General features: G+C 41.5%; 1 long non-coding RNA gene across 1 annotated transcript; it reads left to right on the forward strand.

The window, feature by feature from the left end:
- Positions 1–303: 303 nt before the first annotated feature.
- Positions 304–22,472, forward strand: LOC147371960 (uncharacterized). Its single transcript, XR_015164847.1, has 2 exons — positions 304–822; positions 22,269–22,472. It is a non-coding gene; the product is annotated as an uncharacterized LOC147371960 (long non-coding RNA).
- Positions 22,473–22,796: the final 324 nt, after the last annotated feature.

The following is a 22,796-nucleotide window of genomic DNA, read 5'->3' on the forward strand; positions in this document are numbered from 1 at the left end:
CAACTGCATGGATTTTGTCTATTTTTGTAAAGAATAGAACATAGCTGCAGCCATTCACAAGAGCTTCTGGATGAAAGAATATGATTGAAGAGGAGGGGAATGTGAGTGAGTGATATAAATGAAACAAGGTTAGTCTTGTGCTGATCATAAGCTGAGGACGGGTAGGTTATACCAGTGGTTCTCAAAGTGTGGCCCCCAGACCAGCAGCAGCAGCATCACCTGCAAGTTTGTTAGAAATGCAAATTTCAGGCCCCACCTGAGACTTACTGAATCAGAAACTCTGGGAGTGGATCCCAGCAATCTGGTTTAACAAGCCCTCCAGCTGATTCTAATGCACACTGCTGCTGCTGCTGCTGCTAAGTCACTTCAGTCGTGTCCGACTCTGTGTGACCCCATAGACAGCAGCCCACCAGGCTCCCCCGTCCCTGGGATTCTCCAGGCAAGAACACTGGATTGGGTTGCCATTTCCTTCTCCAATGCATGAAAGTGAAAAGTGAAAGTGAAGTCACTCAGTCGTGTCCGACTCTTAGCAACCCCATGGACTGCAGCCCACCAGGCTCCTCTGCCATGGGATTCTCCAGGCAAGAGTACTGGAGTGGGGTGCCATTGCCTTCTCCGCTAATGCACACTAACCACTGCTTAATCCCAGCCACATTTCTGTCAGTAGCATTGAGAAGGGTGTCAAGCTGCTGGAAGTAGCTCAGGTGCCCGCTCAGAGCCTACCGCAGAGGCCCACCTCCCTGGCCTCTTGGGCCCTTGCTCTCCCCACCGTGGACACCTAAGGCACAGCCCAGGAAAGACCACAACTTCAGATCAGAAGAGGTGAGTGGAGATGCAATACTAAAGGTAAGGATGCAGTATCAGACCAAAACTGCCTCTGGGAGTAGTCAGGGAATCAGCTTCTTGGAAAATGGGGGGAAGTAGGACAGGACACCCTGATAAGCAGGATTCAAGTGAAAGTCGAAGGTGCAGAAATCTTGGTTGAGACCTTCCGGGAGGAAGGACAGGCGCCATTACACCGAACCTGTAGTAACAACTGTACGCAACCTCTCTTGAAATGCTTCTTAGATTTATTACTTAACTCACAACACACGGCTAGCACACACACACATTTTTGTATAGTCCTGGGCTTTTTTGAAAAGCATTATTATTAAAATAGGAGCTAACCCACTAAAAGTTATGGAAGAAACCACCAGTCAATGCAGGAGATGCAAGAGATGTGAGTTTGATCCCTGAGTCGGGAAGATCCCCTGGAGAAGGAGACGGCAACCCACTCCAGCATTCTTGCCTGGAAAATTCCATGGACAGAGGAGCCTGGTGGTTTACAGTCCATGGAGTCACAGTCAGACGCAACTGAGCACACACACACACACCAAAAGTTTATTTTATATGTACTATCAGCTGAACATCTTTATCAATTTTTCAGGGAAAAAAAATCAGTTCTTTGATCTGAAAACACCTCTATTATCAAGAATGTATTATTTTGCAATATATACAAATATCAAATCATTACATTGTACAGCTGAAACTAATATAATGTTATCTGTCAATTATTCCTCAGTTAAAAAAAAGAAAGAACTTTTTTTTTTCCTAATACTCGGTTTTTTATAAGTATCAGATTTTATTTTCCAGATTTTGTGACATTTCAACGATGATTCACACTATTTATTATGATGATGTCTTGAGTTAATTTGAGTTGAAAAATGTGCCAACTTTCTTAACCTTACCACCAGCAGATTTTTTAAACTTCTCATTAAGCCAGCAAATAGTTTGCTGTTGTTTTGGAGATGAGGTATGTGGAGCATGTCTCCACTATCCTTTAAAATTTATTCTAGCTATTATACAGCAAAGATGCTCTCTGTGTGGCAAGACAGTCTGTAACATGCCGTTTTGTTGCATAAATTCACTGCAGACTCTCGTTCCTCTACAACTAAGCTCTCCTATAATTGCATCTGAGTCTATCAATCACGTGTTCTAAAACTACTGGTGGTGACAAGAAATCTAGAGGAGGCATCCAAAATATAATATGTTGAATCTAATATAACTTGAGCAGAGATTACATCATTCCTACTTCTTGATCTCATGTGCCTAAATGCCTCTAGTCTATCAGGATTGAAATATACTATCAAAAGTTGTCATTTTATGTTCAGTATTCAGTATCTTTAAAGGCATATTTTCTACAGAATAAGTGATCTGGGTATATTATTTTCAACGTGTATAATAAGATACAGATTCTCCTCTAATGAGAAAATGAATTATTTTATCAGTTAAGATGATTTGTAAAGAAATAGAAATAATTTTATCAGTTAAGAAATAGAAACTGCCTGGGGAACTTAAACAGAAAAAGACTGTATGGGAAGAAGAGAGGGTAACTCACAAAATGAAACAAAATGTGGAATAAACAGACTCAGAAAGGGCAGGAACTAGCACAACCTCAGAGAAAACAGGAGCTAGCCAGACCTGATGATGGTCACTTTGAGAAATGCTGCAGAGGTAATAGTGTTGGCCATTTGGGGTCTTTATATCACTCTTTTCAAGAATGTAAATGCCTCCAGCCATCTGGCTTATGTCAGGAGTCATCATGTCACTAATCAATAGTCCATCAAAGCAAAGCTGGGGTGCTGTTAAGAAGGGAAATAGCAGATGGGGGCAAAAATGACAAATGTCTACTGAAATCATGAAATTTATTTATTTTTTTTTAATTGAAGCATAGTTGATTTTCAACGTTTTGTTAATTTCTGCTGTACAAAGTGATTCAGTTATACACATATGTACATTCTTAATATTATTTTCCATTATGATTTATCACAGGAGAGTGAACCTAGTTCTCTGTGCTATACCTTAGGACCTTGGTGTTTACCCATTCTACATTATAATAGCTTACTTCTGCTAACTCCAACCTCCCACTCAATTCCTTCCATCTTCCTTCTCCCCCTTGACAACCACTATGTCTGTTTTCTGTGTCCATGAGTCTGTTTCTGTTGCACAGATAGGTTCATCTGTGTCGTATTCTAGATTCCATATATAAGTGATATCATATGGTATTTGTCTTTCTCTTTCTGACTTACTTCACTTAGCATGATAGTCTCTAGTTGCATCCATGCTGCTGCAGATGACATTGAAATAAGTCCCCTACATACAAATCTTCACGTTGTGAACTTTCAAAGATGCGAACGTGTGTTCCATCAATGTCAGGTGTGAGTAAAATTGCAACTTGCCCTCCATCTCCTGTTGCTGATGATCCTTCAGCTCTACCATCTCCCACCTCCTCTCCCTCCTCTAGTCAGTAACTCTTCTTGCCTGTTCACTCGAGGCCAGCCCCTATATGCCAGCTGTCGTACTGTACCACTGTGCTTTTCAAGGTACTGTTCTGTAAGATTAAAAATGTTTTCTTTATTTTTTGTGTTTGTCTTTTATATATTATTTGTGTGAAAGGTATTATAAACCTACTGTGCTTTGCTAAGTCACTTCAGTTGTGTCCTGCTCTGTGGACCGTATGAACTGTAGCCTCTGAACAGGCTATGAACAGGCTCCTCTGTCCATGGGATTCTCCAGGCAAGAATACTGCAGTAGATTGCATTCTCCTCTCCAGGGGATCTTCCAGACCCAGGGATTGAACCTGCATGTCTTACGTCTAACCTGCATTTGGCAGGCAGTTTCTTTACCACTAGCTCCAAAGTGAAGTTCCTCAGTCGTGTTCAACTCTTTGTGACCCCATGGACACCAGGCTCCTCCGTCCATGGGATTTTCTAGGCAAGAGTACTGGAGTGGGTTGCCATTTCCTTCTCCAGCGAATCTTCGCAACCCAGGGATCAAACCCAGGTCTCCTGCATTGTAGACACACGCTTTACCGTCTGAGCCACCATGGAAGTCCCAGGGAAGCAGTATTATATAGCAAATTGTGTTAGCTGGGTACCTAGACTAACTTTGTCGGACTTACAAACATGCTCTTGGAATGGAATTGTTCTTATATAGGGGACTTTCTGTGTTTCATTCTTTTTTATGGCTGAGTAGTATTTCATTTCATACACGTACCACATCTGCTTTATCCATTCATCTGTTGATGGACATTTAGTTTGTTTCCATGTCTTGGTAATTGTGAATAGTGCTGCTATGAACATAAGGATGCATTATCTTTTTTTTTCACATGTGTTTTTTACAATTAAAGTTTTATCTGGATATATGCCCAGGAGTGGACATTGGAACAACAGACTGGTTCTAAATAGGAAAAGGAGTAGGTCAAGGCTGTATATTGTCACCCTGCTTATTTAACTTCTGTACAGAGTACATCATGAGAAACGCTGGGCTGGAAGAAGCACAAGCTGGAATCAAGATTGCCAGGAGAAATATCAATAACCTCAGATATGCAAATGACACCACCCTTATGGCAGAAAGTGAAAAGGAACTAAAAAGTCTCTTGATGAAAGTGAAAGAGGAGAGTGAAAAACTTGGCTTAAAGCTCAACATTCAGAAAACAAAGATCATGGCATCTTGTCCCATCACTTCATGGGAAATAGATGGGGAAACAGTGGAAACAGTGTCAGACTTTATTTTTGGGGGGCTCCAAAATCACTACAGATGGTGATTGCAGCCATGAAATTAAAATGCTTACTCCTTAGAAGGAAAGTTATGACCAACCTAGATAGCATATTCAAAAGCAGAGACATTACTTTGCCAACAAAGGTCCATCTAGTCAAGGCTATGGTTTTTCCAGTGGTCATGTATGGATGTGAGAGTTGGACTGTGAAGAAGGCTGAGGGCCAAAGAATTGATGCTTTTGAACTGTGGTGTTGGAGAAGACCCTTGTGAGTCCCTTGGACTGCAAGGAGATCCAACCAGTCCATTTTAAGGAGATCAGCCCTGGGTGTTCTTTGGAAGGAATGATGCTAAAGCTGAAACTCCAATTCTTTGGCCACCTCATGCGAAGAGTTGACTCATTGGAAAAGACTCTGATCCTGGGAGGAATTGGTGGCAGGAGGATGAGGGGACGACAGAGGATGAGATGGCTGGATGGCATCACCGACTCGATGGACGTGAGTCTGGGTGAACTCCGGAAGTTGGTGATGGACAGGGAGGCCTGGTGTGCTGCGATTCATGGGGTTGCAAAGAGTTGGACACGACTGAGCGACTGAACTGAACTGATGCCCAGGAGTGGAATTTCTGGGTTATATGGTAATTCTATTTTTAGTTTTCTGAGGAACCTCCATAATGTTTTTCATAACAGCTGTATCAACTTACATTCCAACCAACAGCATAGGAGAGTTCCCTTTTCTCCACACCCACTCCAGGATTTATTTGTAGAGTTTTTAATGATGGTCATTCTGACTGGTCTGAGGTGGTACCTCATTGTAGTTTTGATTTTCATTTCTCTAATAATTAGCAGCATTAAACTTCTTTTCTTGTGCCTATTAACCATTTGTATGTCTTCTTTGGAGAAATGTTTATTTAGATTTTCTGCCCATTTTTCAATTGGATTATTTGTTGTTGAGCTGTTTGAATTGTTTGCACATTTTGGAAATTACGCCCTTGTGCGTTATATCCTTTGCCAATGTTTTCTTCCATTCTGTGGATTGTTTTCATTGTGTTTATGGTTTCCTTCGCTGTGCAAAAGCTTGGTAAGTTTGATTAGATCCCATTTGTTTATTTTTGTTTTTATTTCTATTGCCTTGGAGGCTGACCTAAGGAAACATTGGTATGATTTGTCAGAGAATGTTTTACCTACAATCACTTGTAGGAGTTTGATGATGTCCTGTCTTGTGTCCTGTCTTATGTTTAAGTCTGGAAGCCATTTTGAGTTCATTTTTGTGTATGGTGGGAGGGTGTATTCTAACTTCATCGATTTACATGCAGCTGTCTAGCTTTCCCCACACCATTTGCTAGGAAGAGGCTGTCTTGTACATTCTTGCCTCCTTTGTTGAAGACTAATTGATTGTAGATGTACGAGTTTATTTCTGGGCTCGCTCTTCTGTCCCACTGATCTACATGTCTGCTTTTGCCAACACCTTGCAGTTTTGTGAAATCATTAATTTTAAAATATAACTTAAAAGAAAGTCAATCACAATAGTTCCTCATTCAAGAAAAAGAGGCTGTCTATAATACCAAGTATATCATCTCTTTAATTCTGCTTATATAATTGAACATACACACACATACACACATACAAATATCTGTAAAAATTATAGATAAAGTGTGTTGTTTCTATATTTGTCATTATATTTGTCATTATATTTGTTGTCATTATATTTGACCTAATTATATAAGGAGTTCATCCATTCATTTATCCACAAATATTTAGGCACAATTCTAGGTATTGAGGATACAGGACTGAAAAAAATGTAATCCTAGCCTCACTGTTGTAAGAAAGAGAGAAACAATAAACAAAATAAATAAGTAAATTTTGTAGCATCTTAGAAGTTGACACATGAGGAATAAATAAGGAAAGGTTGATAGAGGATAGGGAGCGTCAGGTCAAGTTTCAAGTTTAAAGAGAGTGAACAGGAAAGGCCCCACTGGGACTTCCCTGATAGTCCAGTGGTTAAGATCCCACCTTCCTATGCAGGGGCACAGGTTCTATCCCTGGTCAGTAAACTAAGGTTTCATGTGCCTCAGAGTGTAGCCAAAAGAATTTTTTTTTCCCTTTAAGGAAAGGCGTGGACTTCCCTGGTGGTACAGTGGATAAGAATCCACCTGCCAATGAAGCGGACATGAGTTTGATCCCTGGTCCAGGGAGATCCCACATGCCGCACAGCGACTAAGCCCAGTGGGCTGGAACTAATGTGCCCACAGGCTGCAGCTACTAACTCTGTAAACCTAGGGTCTGTGCAACAAGACAAGCCACCAAAATGAAAAGCCTGCATACCGCAACTGGAGAGCAGCCCCCGCTTCTACAACTAGAGAAAGCCTGCGTCCAGCAAGATTCAGCACAACCATAAATACACATTTTTAAAAAGAAAGGCTTCACTGAGGTGACAATGGAGAAAAGACTGGCAGGGAGTGATGAATTAAGTGAGCAGGTATCTGAGGAAAGTACCCCAGGAAGGAGCAGCAGGTATAAGACACTGAGGCAGCGGTACACTGGGGGCGTTCAAGGACCACAAAGAAACCAGTGCAGCTGGAGCCCCTGGAGTGAGCCCTAGGAGAGGGGTTGGAGGTGAGGTCAGACTAAGAGTGTGATGGGGCCATGACAGGCCTTGTAGGCCACTGTGAAGACTGGCTTTTTCTCTAAGTGAGATGGGAAAATCACACTGCAGAGAATCAATGTTCCCACCTAAGAATTCATCTTCCCTCAAATCATTTTTCCATTTCAAAATATATCCAATAACAAAACATTCTTTCCCCCCTAGTTCTCAAAGCCTCTCTATACACATCCTACAGAACTAAAAATCTCTGCAGTATCCAGGCACTGTCTCACTCCTCGAGCACTGCTACTCAGCTGTATCTGTCAGTGTCCAACTGGGAGACAGAAATCACACAGTAATTTTAACAAGGAAAGTTTAACTGTAAGAGAAAATTAGAGCTGTAAGAGAAAATTAGAGTAATGAGGCATAACCAGTAAGGAGTGAAGGAAACTCAAAAGCATATAGGAATTGCAGGTATAAGGAGCAGTGACCATGCTTAGGGCTAAAATATAGGTTCCAAGGCAGAGCTCCCCTCCTCCTAGGGCTGAACTGTGTATCTTGTCAGAAAGAGTACAGTCATCGCTCAATGGATTGAGAGGAGTTGCTGAAGGGCTGTTATTGTTGGAACTTGCTAGCAATCCACCCTCCAAAGTGCCAGAGGAAGCCATTCACAGGGAGGTGCAAAGCTGCATAGGGAGCTCCCAGAGAAAGCTGCTGGATGCTGTTGGTTGTCATGCCCTCATTGTGGAGCCAAGCACTGGAGGAACCATTCACTAAAGGAGCCTATGCTGGAGCAGCCACACACTGCGGAAACTGCATGCGTGCATACTCAGTCGCTTTTATCGTGTCTGAGCCTTTGTGACCCCATGGACTGTAGCCCACCAGGCTCCTCTGTCCATGGGATTTCCCAGGCAAGAATACTGAAGTGGGTTGCCATTTCCTCCTTCAGGGGATCTTCCCAACCTAGGGATTGAACCTGCATCTCCTGTGTTGCAGGCAGATTCTTTACCTGCTGAACCACCTGCAGAAACTGAGTACTGAAGAAAGCTCCACCCTGTGCTGCCAACCTATAAGACAGAAGTCACAACGAGAGCAGACCCCTGCTGAGAGAACACTCTGGACCAGGACCAAAACAGAAAGAAGGAAGAAAGGGAGCAAAGAGGTGAGGAAGGAAACTAAAGTAGACAAACCTTCTCCCCTCTCCCCATCCAGTATCCCTCTAGTGCCCTCTACTGACAAGATTAACATCATGCCAGCTGGCACGGGAGAAATATTTCAAGTATTTCCATGAAATATTTCAAATATTTCAAGCATTTCCATGAAATATTTCAAATATTTCCATGGTTTTTCCAGTAGTCGTGTATAGATGTGAGAGTTGGACCATAAAGAAGGCTGAACGCCAAAGAATTGATGCTTTTGAACTGTGGTGCTAGAGAAGACTCTTGAGAGTCCCTTGCACTGCAAGGAGATCAGACCAGTCAATCTTAAGGAAATCAGTCCTGAATATTCATTGGAAGGACTGATGCTGAAGCTGAAGCTCCAATACTTTGGCCACCTGATGTGAAGAACTGACTCACTGGAAAAGACCCTGATGCCAGGAACGATTGAGGGCAGGAGGAGAAGGGGGCCACGGAGAACAAAATGGTTGGATGGCATCATTAACACCATGGACATGAGTTTAAGCAAACTCCAGGAGATAGTGAACGACACGGGAGCCTGGCGTGCTGCAGTCCATTGAATCGCAAAGAGTTGGACATGACTGAGCAACTAAACAACAAACTCCATTTTCATAGAGCAGGCAATAATGGATGGATTTGAAGCTGAAAAGCAATAAACTGATAACTGACACGCCCTCTCTTCTTATGTGGCTGCAATATTCGCAGCATAACCTGTTGATGAACTGCACTACTATACTTTTCAAAGGGTTGCAACTTTCTAATGCAATGAACTCCCTCAACCAAAAAAATGTGAAACCATGTAAGTGTGAAACTCCAGGTTCTGAAAAATAAAGTACAGTCTATCTTTTCTGAAAACTTGGCACTTAGAAGATACCTACCTAAATATCTATTTAGAGCACTAAAAGTTACCCCTGTTAAATAATGCCCTATATAAGTCTGATGCACGCTGTGGTATATAATCATACATTCAATTGATTTTATTCACTTTAAATTCTTGCCTCTTAGTATTTGCCTTTATTTCTTCTTTCTGAGATAAGCATGCAGTTGTTGTTGTCCTCTTCTGCTTGGATGTTTTATGAATGAATAGCCTGGTAAGATATATCATAATGGAAAGAGCTTTGGTTCTCTTTGGGGCTGACCCAATTTTAAATTCTGACTCCATTATTTTCTGGGTGTGTGGCTTTACGCAGAACATTTAATCTCTAGAAGCTTCCATTTCCTCTTCTCTAACTGGTACAATAACACCCACCTTGCAGAGTTTTAAAAAAAACTATCAGGACCATCTTCTAGAGTAATTGCCCCAGAGAAAGCACCTACTTTGAAATATGGCCTGGATCTATGATTTTTGCTGCTCTCATATCTTTAGGAATTTTATTCAACCGCCCGTGGTGAACACTGTAAGCATGCCAAGTTAATTCAAAGTTTCATTCCAAAGACAGTCACAAAGCATAAAATAAAGCTTTGTAAAATGGTCCACTAATTACTGCAGAATTTCTAAACAATATTCCAGAGTTGTTGAGGGGAAAAACACTAATGGGCAGAGACACCAAAGGTTAATAGATTAGATTCTCAGAAACATTAGCTGTCTTGCTGCCTCTCTGAATTTTGTTATTCTTTATAATGAGATATGTTTTTTAAGTGAAATTCACTGTCTTCTTAACTGTCTTGCTGTAATTCTATTCTCAACTTAAAAAGTCAAATAGCTTCTTTTAGGAAAACTATTCTTTTAGGAAAACTAACCACTTCTCTATTTAGAATGCAGCTGTTGACATCAGTTTAACAAATGGAATGAGATGCTGCTCTAAAGGACTGTGAAAATGAAAACCCAACTGGAGATCTGTACTCTTTGGGTAGAAACACCACGATGAACTCAGACTCAAGTTTCTCATTGCAATAAAGCTGTTAGAACTTTCATCTAGTTTCATCTAATCTCAATTTTCAAAGACCACAATGGACTTTCCAGACCATATGTTCCTTTGATTCATTTCACATCACCACTTTCATATTCATCACCAGACGCGATGCCAAATATTTTTTCTACATTTTTAGAGTAGACATAGCCATAGAGGAATGTAGCTCTTCCTTGGCAAAAGGTTTCTGAAGTTTCCTCTAAGCTTGTGTGAATTCTCAACACAAGATCTGACCTACGAGAATATAATGGAACCCAGGTGTTAGGCTAATTACTATTCAGCCATAAACGAAGAAAAGGGAAATATTAATCCATGATGCAAGTTGCTGTGTCATTACAGAATCCATCTTACTGAAGTAACGACCTCACTTTGCTCAGAGGGTAACTGTATGGATGGTCCCGTATTGACCGAATGTTAATGGGTTGTGTGTGTGGCAGCAGGTGAGCAGGAGATGGCAGAAGGAAACTACTATGATAGGTACATAATTACAATGGAAGTCATGTCTCTGTAATGAACAGGATTCGTATCACATCTTCTCAGTCACAGCACAATTTCTCCAGCTCTGTTTATAGTAATCGGTGGGATTATTTGACAGCAAGATGACATTTTGACCTTGGAACAAATTTTTCTCATAGAAAGCACGATTACCCACTGATGTTGTGATACGCAATTAGACACAGCCATGCTGGGCAAGTTACATTGTTTTTAAATATGCAAATTGTAGCTATTCAGTCTTTATCTGTAGTCCTTAAGATCTAAAGGCCATGGTCATATGCAATGGATGCATTCTGAAATTTTTTTAATTGCCTATTATTTAAGTATAAAGTTTCAAATTTTTTAATATAGGAGTATTCTAGCTGCTAAAACTAATATCTGAGGTGGGTCAGATCTCTATTGTATACAGAGACTGTGTTTCAGAGAACATTATTTGGCTTATAGTCTAACTAAACCCATTTAACCAAAAAATCCATATTATAAAGGAATTTTATTACAGTATAAAATGTAATATGCTAGAAATACGTATGAATTCTTATGAGTCCAGTTGTTTTGTTTAAACTCACTGAGGCGTTAGTAATGTGCCATATTGAGTATATGAAAGACAGAAAACCTCCTTTTGTATGCTTTCCAGGCTTTACCAAATTCAGGAAGGGAATTCATTCTCTGGAGAAAGTGTGTGTGTGTGTATGGTGTGTGTGCATGCACATGCATTCATATCTGTCTGCACATCACTGGCCCTTCCTCACAACCACCCTCCTTCCTCCTTGGAATGTATTCAGGAGAAATCAGTATATTTTAACATTAAACAAAACACAATTAAATGGAGGAGAAGTCTAAAATAAGTGATTTGCTATCTGCCATAGTCAAATAATTTAAGCATCTTCAGTGGGCTTCCCTGGTAGCTCAGACGGTAAAGAATCTTCCTGCAATGCAAGATATGCAGGAGACATGAGTTCAATCCCTGGGTCAGGAAGATCCCCTGGAGAAGGAAATAGCAACCCACCTCATTATTCTTGCCTAGAGAATTCCACAGACAGAGAAGCCTGGCAGGTTACAGTCCATGGGGTTGCAAAGAGTCCGACACAAATACGCAACTTTCACAACACAACACAACATGAAAAATAAGATGAACGTATTTTCTTGGGACTTTCCTGGCAGTCCAGTGGATAGGAGTCTGTGCTTCTAATGCAGGGGGTGCCAGCTCAATCCCTGGTGGGGGAACTAAGATCTCACATGCCACATGGTGTGGCCAAAAAGATAAATGGATTTTCTTTCTGTGGTTTAGGTGACATTTAAAATATCCTCAGAAAACATTGGAAATTTGTATTATTCTGTAACACATTACAAACATGTTGTTAGTCAAAAGCAAAAAAAATCCCACTAACTTCTTGGTATGAGAGTATCTGATTGCCAGAGACTGGAGGACTAAACTTCTGAAATATTCATCTATAACAGGGATAATATAACTACCCATGAGGTTTGTGCTTAGTCACTCAGTCGTATCCGACTCTTTGTGACCCCATGGACTATAGCCCTCCAGGCCCCTCTGTCCTTGGGGATTTTCCAGACAAGAATACTGGAGTGGGTTGCCATTTCCTTCTCCACCTCATGAGGTTTACTGTGATGATTTAATGAGATAAAGCAGGGGTTGATGAGCACAGTAAGGACCCTGAGTCCAATCTGGCCCACCATCTTTTTTTTTTTTTTAACAGCCCACAACATAAGAATGGTTTTTACATTTGTTTTAAATTGGAGTACAATTACTTTACAATGTTGTTAGTTTCTGCTGTACAACAGTGAATCAACTATATGTATACATATATCCCCTCCTTGTTGAGCCTCCCTCCCAGCTCAATTTTTGCATTTTTAAATGTTTTTATCAAAAGAATAACAGTATTTCATGATGCAAAAATTGTAGAAAATTTAAAATTTCAGAGTTCAACACATGAGCTGATATTGGAGCACAGAACTACTTGTTCATTTTGTATTGTCTCTGCTGTGTCCACACAACAGTAGAGCCAAATATTTGCAGCTGAGGCCTCACGGCCTGCAGAGCCTGAAATGTTCACTGTGTGGCCCTCCACAGAAGATGATTGACCTCTAAAATGAGCATGAAACTCACTTAGCACAGGGCACAATAGTAGGAGCTCAATAAATGACACTCACTGATATAAATATAGACTTGGCATATTAATAGTTATTATTTAGACTAAAAATGTTTGGTTCCCCAAGTGCTGTTCATGTCTACAATATCCAGTGTAGAGTTCCAGCTCAACAGAACAGCTGGTCCACACGGGACCCCTAAAACTTTCTCCATCCCTCCCCAATATCCCAGGACTTGCCCCTACTCACATTATGAGCTGCAGAGTGGGTGGAGGGGCAGTTTCTGTGCACCCCACCTGCGGCTTTCTATGCTGGTTTAGACCGTTGCTCAGAACCTCTCCCTCCCTCCCCCACCATCTCCACTGTGGAATGTACCTTGGAAACAGCCCTGTGACTCGCCTTGGAATGGAACATAAGCAGATGTATCATGAACTACTACAGTCTTTGCTTTCAGAGGATTTACTCTAGACCTCAGTTACAAAGGGAGCAAAAGTAGTTAGAACTAGGAATAATCTATGAATGAACTGGTCACCTGTGAAATCCATCCCCAGTTCAAACTTTCCTCACCATTGGGGCCATTCCTGCCCATCAGATCATAACTTTGATCTCTCTCCACTGGCCAAGGTTTCCGTCTGATTAGGCCCAAGGTCAACCCCTCCAGCTCAGATGTCTGCAGCTCAAGTAGTTGCTGAGGTTTTATTTTTATGTCTGCAAGAATACTGACATGGATAATTCACAAATAATAAGGCTCAGTTAAATGTATTCTTTCTGCCAGCTACACGGAAAAGAAAAGCTCTGGTGAAAACATAAAATGCAGTCAGCTGGGGTTACAGCTCATTTTTTGCATGGGATCAGCTTCAGAGTTTCATCTAGAATAGACTGCTTCAAATTCACATGTTTAAAAGTGAAGAAAGAAAGAAATTACATTCCTAGTCATTTCAGCAGTAAATGGTCTATAGACCCCCTTAACACTCTCTTGAGACCCCTAGGGTCCCAGGCTCTAGGTAATTTAGAAGAAAAAAACTCAGATGGATGTGTTATCATTTATTGACACACTGGAGGGGGCCCACACATCACTCCAGGTAAGTTTCCTACTGGGCAGGGCATGTGCTCCTCACTAACATTTTTTAATAGCAAAAAAGAAAGTATTCATGTTATTAAAGAACAGAGAATTCTGCTCAGAAAGGACACTGCCTCTAAAGATTCTACACCACTAGAATTGTTGGCTCAATTAGGTAATGAAATTATCCAGATGCTTTTTACTAACACCACCTACCCTAATCAGACTTCCTTCATGCCTGGTTCATCTTTTAATAATATTTTTAACTTCTGGGTTTTTAAAAAAAAAAAAACTTTTAATGTAAATATTCAAAGCCAATTCAAGTCCTATTTGGAAGTTACTTCTTAGGGAAGGGAGGAGCTACTTCTTTGCCAAGGGCACTTTGGTTGCTATTTTCTGTTTTCAAGAAAGGGTATATTTCCATGTCTTAGCAGTTAGACAAGCATAAATGAATAAATTAGCATTTGCCTACATTTAAATTTCATCATCTAAACTACTGGGCAGCTGACTCCAATTGATTTATTATTGCTCAGAGTCACTGTTTGCCAATGGAAGCCAAATGTTATGGTAAAGGACAAACTACTAACCAAAAAAGTGATGCCTCTGTACCCTGGTTTTGGAGCTTGGAACTCTTCCTGTGGCCCATGACTGAGGACTGGGTAATCCTGGCTTTCCTCTGCTGCAAGCCCTAATAAACCTGTATGGTAGCACAGCCCATTCTCAGCCATCTATTTGAGGGTTCAGGCTTCCATGGATTGTAAGACTAGGTTAGCCAAAGGCCAGATATGTCTGGGTATACTTTGCCAGCCCCCCAAAAGACTCAATGGTGTCTCTGTTGTTTCTGAGAACAAAACCCACAATCCTTCATGTCACTTCTCCACTTTTGAGCAGCAAACCCAGCAGCCTGAATGTGCATGTGCTTTGATAGACTCTGCCCTTTCTCACCCACATACAAATTTGTTGTTCTTCCTGGACATTCAGAAGATCATACCTCCCAGTCCTCTTGCAGTTAGATGGGGCTGTGCGAGTAGTCCTGGCCAATAAAATGTAAGAAGTGACTTGTGTCACTTGAAGGCTTAAGCAGTGAGTGACAAGACAGCAATCCTTCAGCCACTCTCTGCTCTCTCTCCTGTGCTGCGGGGCCAAGCCGAGCTTGTCAGACTGGTCCCTGAACCACTGTATGAGGCAGAGCTCCACCACCCTCCCCTACAACCTGTGCCCCACCACTGGCTACTCATGCTGGATGTGCTCCTTGAGCAAGAGAGAAGGCTTTCTGGGCTGGGCCCTGAGAATTGGGAGCTAATGTGTCACTGCAGCACAGCGTGGCCTATCCTGACTAGCAGGGTGTTAAAATAAAAGTTGCTCAATTTCAGCTCAATCCTCCCTAGCTGTTAATACGATAGCTACCACACTTGAGAACTTTATCAATGAAGGGACGTCTGTCTCAGGGGAACTTCTTTGTGTGATTCCTACATCAATGGGAAATAAGTTTCCTTGACTTATTTCCTCACACTTAAGCCTTGAGTTTAAAGGATAGATAGGATTTGTAAGGTGAAGACAGCGAGTGAGCATGCCACACCAGAGAAACAGGATGACCATCATGGGAAATAGTATAACTCAATATGCACATTTCTTCAATGAAAATAAAAGGTACTCAATTTCAGCTTAATCCTCCCTCCATAGTTGGGGGCAGAGGGATGGTTGGGATGTGAATAGTCACAAACCACGAGCATAGGTGCTCCATGGAATTACTCATTAGAAAGAATTTCTTCCTTTCCACACCTGACTCCATCCAGCCAGGTTTCGAGGGTTTGTGTGAATGCCTACCCCCCAAAAGGGACTTGAATTAGGCCAAAAAAGATCTGTTTCCCACTTGAATGGACCTATCCCTGGGCATCTACCACAAAGCTATCTGACAGTTTTGAAGGTGGAATAGAAACTTTTGAAGGTTGACAGCTTCAGTAATGGTTGGGGTGGAGGAAACGTGTTTTTGTGATGTGTGTGTATGTGGTGGTGGGCGTAAGCGTATGTGTCATGAGAAACGTCACTGTGATACTTGCCACTGTCCTGAGAGGGGCAATGGTGAGAAAGATTGCATCACTTCTGAATTCCCTTAGGGAAAAAAATTCATATAAGATTTTTTTAAGTGGAAAAGTGTTAGCTTACACAGCTAAAGATAGAATTATATATAGAAAGAAAGAAAACATATTTGAGCACTTATTATGTTTCTGACACTATTCTAAGCACCTTCTATGCATTAGCTCATAACAACCACATGAGGTATGAGCTCTTACCATTATTTTATAAATCTCTAAAACCAAGGCATGGAGTGGTAAAGTATGTCACCAAGATCTCACGGTTTGCCAACTGGTGGAGCCAGGATTTGAACAGAGCAATCTAACTCCAAAGCCCATGCTGGTGTGAAGATTGGTACATACATACCTTGAGTTTGATTGATAGGTACAAACAATTGAGTCTCCCTTTGGTAACATCCTACCTCTGGAAATCATTCTACTTGGGCTACAGACAGCTTCTCTCCCTCAGGCAAAGGCTGAGTCCTCTACTGTTTCTGCTATTTCTATCAAGCGTATATTTTGGAGGAAAAGTAAAATACTTTTTACTGTAAATGGTCTTTTTAAAAATCTTTATTATGAGCTCTTCAAATATCCAGAAAACTAGAGGAAAAGTACAGTGAACTCCTGTATGCCCATCATCACCTACCTCTTCACAATCCATTTTTCCCTCTCCAGTCCCCTTCCCCACTCGTTATAGCTTTTTTTTTTTTTTCCCCCATTCTGGCTTCTGCCTGCACCACACTATGGAAACTCATCAAGGTTCCCAAAGACTTCCTTGAATTGCAGTCCAGGAGATGTTTTCCAAACTTTTTCAATGTCATCCTTCTGATTGATCTGAATCTCCAGACACTCCTGAGAAAATACTTCTAATATATATTAATATGATAGCTACCACACTTGAGAAATGTGTCTGTGCCAAGCACTTTTATACATCATTTAATCTTCAAAACAGTGTTGAGGTAGGTACTAGTATAGTCTCCATTTTCAAAAGGAGGAAACAGACTGGTAAATGTTCCTCACTTTGAGAAAATAAAGTGAGACATAGGAAGGCCAAATAAATTGACTGAGATTGCCAAAAGCTCAGCACTGGTGCCCAGTTGAATCTCAGAGACAGTTTTGGGTGAAGTAGAAAAGAATAGCTTTATTGCTTTGCCAGGCAAAGGGGGACACAGGAGGCTCATTGCCTCACAAAATTGTGTTCCAGCCTAGGAGGATTTGATGAGGATTTTATAACAAGGATGGGGTTGCTGATAAGGATTAGGGTTCTGCAGGGCCCTCAGTCCCTAATCTCAATCTCCTGAGAGACTGAGGAGTTTGGTCTCCTAATCTTGATGAGCTTCTCCAGTTCCTTTAATCCTGCCTCAGATGGTTTCTTGGCTGTTTCTCCCTTGATTAGTAATTGTTTGAATCTGCCCTTTGGAACTCGGGAATATGTCATAGAGGCTGGAGTCTTACCTACAAGAAATGGGAGACAAAAAGGCTTTCATGCCCAAGAGCCCCACAGGGTCCTGCTTGGTTTCAAGATCACACAATTAGCAATGATTAGAACATGGACTGGAAATGAGGGCTGTCTGACTCTGAAGTCCATGCTGTTTCATACCACTCCGCTAGACCCTGAATCTCTCCCCTTCCTAGCTATAGGTATCTCTGTCTCCTGGGGCTCTTTGTATCACTCTCATCTTCCTTTACTTTCTCCTCTATGGGCTTATCTTCTTTCTACCTTTGAAATGTTAGTGTGCCCTATGGCACCATCAAGCTCTTCTTCCTTACTTCTCTCATACTCTGTGATCTGAAGGACCTCATTCTTGCCAGTGCCACCCATATGCCAGTGACTTTCAATCTATGATTCTAGCTCAAATATCTTGCAAAGATTCCAGTCCCAACATTCTCACTACTTATTGGACATTGCACATAGATGGGGAAACAATGGAAACAGTGAAAGACTTTATTTTGGGGGGCTCCAAAGTCACTGCAGATGGTGACTATAGACATGAAATTAAAAGATGCTTGCTCCTTGGAAGAAAAGTTTGACCAACCTAGACAGCATATTGAAAAGCAGAGACATTACTTTGCCAACAAAGGTCCGTCTAATCAAAGCTATAGTTTTCCCAGTTATCATGTATGGATGTGAGAGTTGGACTATAAAGAAAGCTGAGCGCTGAAGAATTGATGGTTTGAACTGTGGTGTTGGAGAAGACTCTTGAGAGTCCCTTGGACTGCAAGGAGATCCAACCAGTCCATTCTAAAGGAAATCAGTCCTGGGTGTTCATTGGAAAGACTGATGCTAAAGCTGAAACTCCAATACTTTGGCCACCTCATGTGAAGAGTTGACTCATTGGAAAAGACTCTGATACTGGGAGGGATTGGGGGCAGGAGGAGAAGGGGATGACAGAGGATGAGATGGCTGGATGGCATCACTGACTAAATGGACATGAGTTGGAGTAAACTCTGGGAGTTGGTGACGGACAGGGAGTCCTGGCATGCTGCGACTCATAGGGTCGCAAAGAGTCAGACATGACTGAGTGACTGAACTGAACTGAACTTCACCCAAATGTCATGCCCTCAATTTCTGAGCTAAATGAGAAAACAACTATTTTGAGTTGCTGCTTAGGCATTTTACAGTATTAATGACCCAGAGTCTGGACATTTAGATAAGGACCTGAGTTTAGAACTCCTGCACTAAATTCCCACTTGCTTTTCCTGAGGCACCTTTTAAAATGACCACTTGGAGTTAAACCCACATAAGGTTAGTGACCTGCACCCCAACCACCTTATACATCGTAGTTTCTCACTGCCCTGTTCACGGGCTTCCCAGGTGGCACTAGTGGTAAAGAACCTGCCTGCCAATGTAAGAGACACGGGATCAATCCCGCGGTGCAGAAGATCCCCTGGAGAAGGGCATGGCTGCCCTCTCTAGTATTCTTGCCTGGAGATTCCCATGGACAGAGGAGCCTAGCAGACTACAGTCCATGGAGTCACAAAGAGTCAGACACAACTGAAGCCACTTAGCATGCATGCATGCATCCTGTTCACATGTGAACTGGGTCAGAGGGCTGCCCTTGCCCTGGCTCACTGCCTCCCTTTCCCTGTTCCTGGTTTCTGGGATCTGTAAGAAATCTTTCAACTTCCAAAAATTAAAAATAAAATGCTGGTCACAGAGAGAGAAGGAATCATAACACAGCATCCACCCAGACTTCAATCAATGAGACTTTACAATTTATTAGGACCAACTAGATGGGGATCCCTGAATTATTAATATGAAATTTATTGTCCTAAATACAATGACATCTAAGCACTAAGCATTGGCTTATCAATGATTCCAACATTCAGGGAAATGAAAGAATTAAAATATTATTTTAAAAAATTAAAAGATTTAGTTAAGAAATCAACAACATCTATGAATATAAACTCATGTTTTTCTAAAAGATGTGACTCCAGTCCCAAAATAAATCATCAACTGTGAAACAGCCATAATACTGTTCCAACCAATGATTTTATGTTATCATAAAATCAAAAGAGAAGTAAGTACTTTTTAGGATAATAAGAAAATGTTAGCAATAAAGCATTACTAGAAAATATAGAATAGCATTCTGTTACCATGGGCTTTGTTTTTAGATCAATGATTTGATAAAAATTCATGTGTCCCTTTCTATTTAAAAAAAAAAGATAAAAAACCGACCACAGTAAAATGCCTCTAGGTCCATGCATAGCACCTTAGAAATAAAAATCTATTATCTAAAGGATGGCTACAGCCTTAGCCCATCCAAAGAGCTCCTCCTACTGTTTTTTTCAAAATATGAAAGGAGTCTGAAGAGAGGAATATTCACTAAAGAACCAGAGCATGACAAAATCGAGCAGCAAGCAAGAGCGTTCAAGCATCTAAGTCAGAGCTACGTCTCCGATTCCTCAAGCAGAACAAGCCAGAGGCCAAACTCTGACACGGATGGAGCTCCCTGGGTTCCTCAGGGCCCTCCCTCCCCATAAGCTGCTTTGTTGAGAAACTCTGCTCACCTGCAACTTTACAGGGGCTTTCTGGCAATACTCCCTTAATTCCAAGAATGTGCGTACATGCTTAGCCATGTCCAACTCTTTGCCATCCTATGGACTGCAGCCCGCCAGGCTCCTCTGTCCCTGAGATTTTTCCCGGCAAGAATACTGGAGTTCGTCGCCATTTCCTCTTCCAAGGGATCTTCCCAACTCAGGGATCGAAACTGCGTTTCCTGCATCTCCTGCATTGCAGGCAGATTCTTTACCAATGAGCCACCGGGGCAGCCCCTAATTCAGCTCTAATAAGAAAATAGAATTGGACAGAGTTGTAGGAGATAATTTTTTAACAAAATCGCTCTTCTCATTGTCTCCAAACACTCCTTCAAGGGCAGTCTCTTTACTCTGCACACATTATCATCTTAAAGAAGAGACAAAGGTTGGATTCAGGCATAAAGCAATTATTTTTAAAATGAGTGGTTCCTAATAACTTTCTAATTTAGAATTAATTTCTAATTCTAATTGCTTAATTCATCTCTGACATTTTTGGTGAATGGGTAGTAGATTTTGTTTTTCAGCCAAAGAACCTGAGGACACACACCTGAACCATAGAGAATAAACTGTAAATTTAGAAAATCTTGAGAAGGTGAGGAACAGGGGAGGAGAAAGACTATGAATGAGGACTTTTCCTCCTTACTTGATATAATTCTACATTTTTCAAAAATGTAAAGAATTTGAAAAATAAAAATGTTTTTATGTGTAACTTCTGAAATTTTATATTTTAAAGGATCGTCTAAAATTGTTTTCTGTGATCTGCTTACCTGTCTAAATAGTGGCCTAGTTTCTCTAACTGGTCCCTTTTGTTCAGTCATTCCACACACCAGAGCCTTAGGTCAACTGTCCCCAGACCAGGCATTGCAAGGGCTTCACAAACTGTCCTCATAATAGGCAAACATTCGCAGAGCACTGACAATGTGCCAGGTACTGTCTCAAGAACTTCATCAGAACCATTTCATTTAATCCTCACCCAAGCATGTCAGTCCTAGGATGTACATCCTCTCAAAGGAGGAAGCAAGGTCCAGAGAGATTAAAGAAATTACCTGAGACTATTTAGCCGACAAGGATGGAGCTGAAATTCAGACCCAAGTAATATGGCTTCAAGCCACATCCCTAATCACTACACTCTGTTACCGCCCTAAAAATAAAAACACTTACTGAACCTGGGGGACTTACAACCTAGTTGGGTAGAAATGAAGGAACCCATCATAATACTATGTGATAAATGATAAGATAAAGATACACACAAATTTAAAAAGGAAGAAAACTTGACTGAGTGTCGTAGGGAGGGGTGGGGATAGTCAAGGAAGGTTTTGTAGAGGAAGCCCCCAGCGCAGCCAAAGGCTATCTCACCATGGAGCTAAAGGAAGGGAGAGTGATACACACCTGCTGACATCTGCCTTTGACCAGGCACCTGGTGAGTGTTCTACATGGGTCATCTCACTCTACCCCACAATAGCCCCGTGAAATATGTGATGTTACCCCCACTTCACTAATCAAGAGACTGATAGCAAAAAGGAAAAACAACTCACCTAGAATTGGACAGTTAGCAGGTGCCAGAGCCAAGCTAGCAACTCAGGAGATGCTCGTCCCACTCCCCACTCCCCCTCCACACACACATACACACACACACACACACACACACACACACATACACAAATAGCAGGAGAAGAAAAGGGAGGAATAGTAAGTACAGACCATGTGCAGACATACATTAACACATCCTTACACAGGGGAGACAGGCGAAGGGGCTCACCTGCACAGTGATGGATGGTACCAGACTTGTAACTACAAAGTGATCACTCAGTAATGTATGCAGGTGGCAAATTATAACATTGCACACCTGAAACATAAATCACATTTAAAATCCTGGCACAATAAATCACCATATTCAAAGCCATGCAACTACGGACGGGACTCTCTTATAAACGGACTTGTGTCTGGAAAAGTTTGTGCAAATGTTGACATGTGGCTCCCTGTCAAGAAGGCATAAGGTGACAATTCAGACTACTGGACCTCGGGGGGCCCTTAAATCTAGAGAGAATATTATTTCTAGAGCAACTCTGGGTTTCCACAATAACGCAGGTTCTTTGAGAAGGTAAGTGTAGCCACAGAATGAAGTGTTGCCTTGTCTCCATGGCTACGTTGTCATTTCTTCAAAGACAAAGACTGAGTCTCGTCCTCTTTGTCATCCCGGGCAAGGGCCTCACTCTTGTCAAGGTCACTCAGAACCTTTAAGAGACGAATCTAATGCTCATCTCTGTTCTCATCTCTCTCTCTCTCAGCAATAGGAGACACAGTGACTACTGAAGCCCATGCACTCTAGAGCCTGTACTCCACAACGAGAGAAGCCACGGCAATGAGCAGCCCATGTACTACAACTAAAAAGTAGCCCCTGCTCAACACAACTAGAGAAGGCCCATACACGGCAAAGAAGGCCCAGCACAGCCAAAAATCAACAAGTAAATAAATGAGATACTAGGACTTCAGCCATCATTTTCACCAGTATCCCAGCATCCAGAATGACGCCTGCCACATAATACGCGCTCAGTAGATATTCATTACAGAAATGAATATAAATATTGAAGAGAGGTTTGGGATTAACTGAAAGGTTTTGGCTAAGTGATGATTTCATGCTACAACTGGAGTTACAGGGGTTAAAAATATGAATCTCTGTTATAAACAAGTGATTACAGAGTCCCGAGTTGCCCAACTTGCTCCAACAAGTTTACATGAAATCTGGGACTGCAAGAGAGATGCTGGGAGAGATTGCAATCATTGACTCTGGATCAGCTCCTTCTCTTTTGCATTCT

Source organism: Bos grunniens, chromosome 5 (assembly GCF_055505025.1).
Source record: "Bos grunniens cultivar Pamir isolate PY7600 chromosome 5, Bosgru_T2T1.0, whole genome shotgun sequence".
NCBI lineage: Eukaryota > Metazoa > Chordata > Mammalia > Artiodactyla > Bovidae > Bos > Bos grunniens.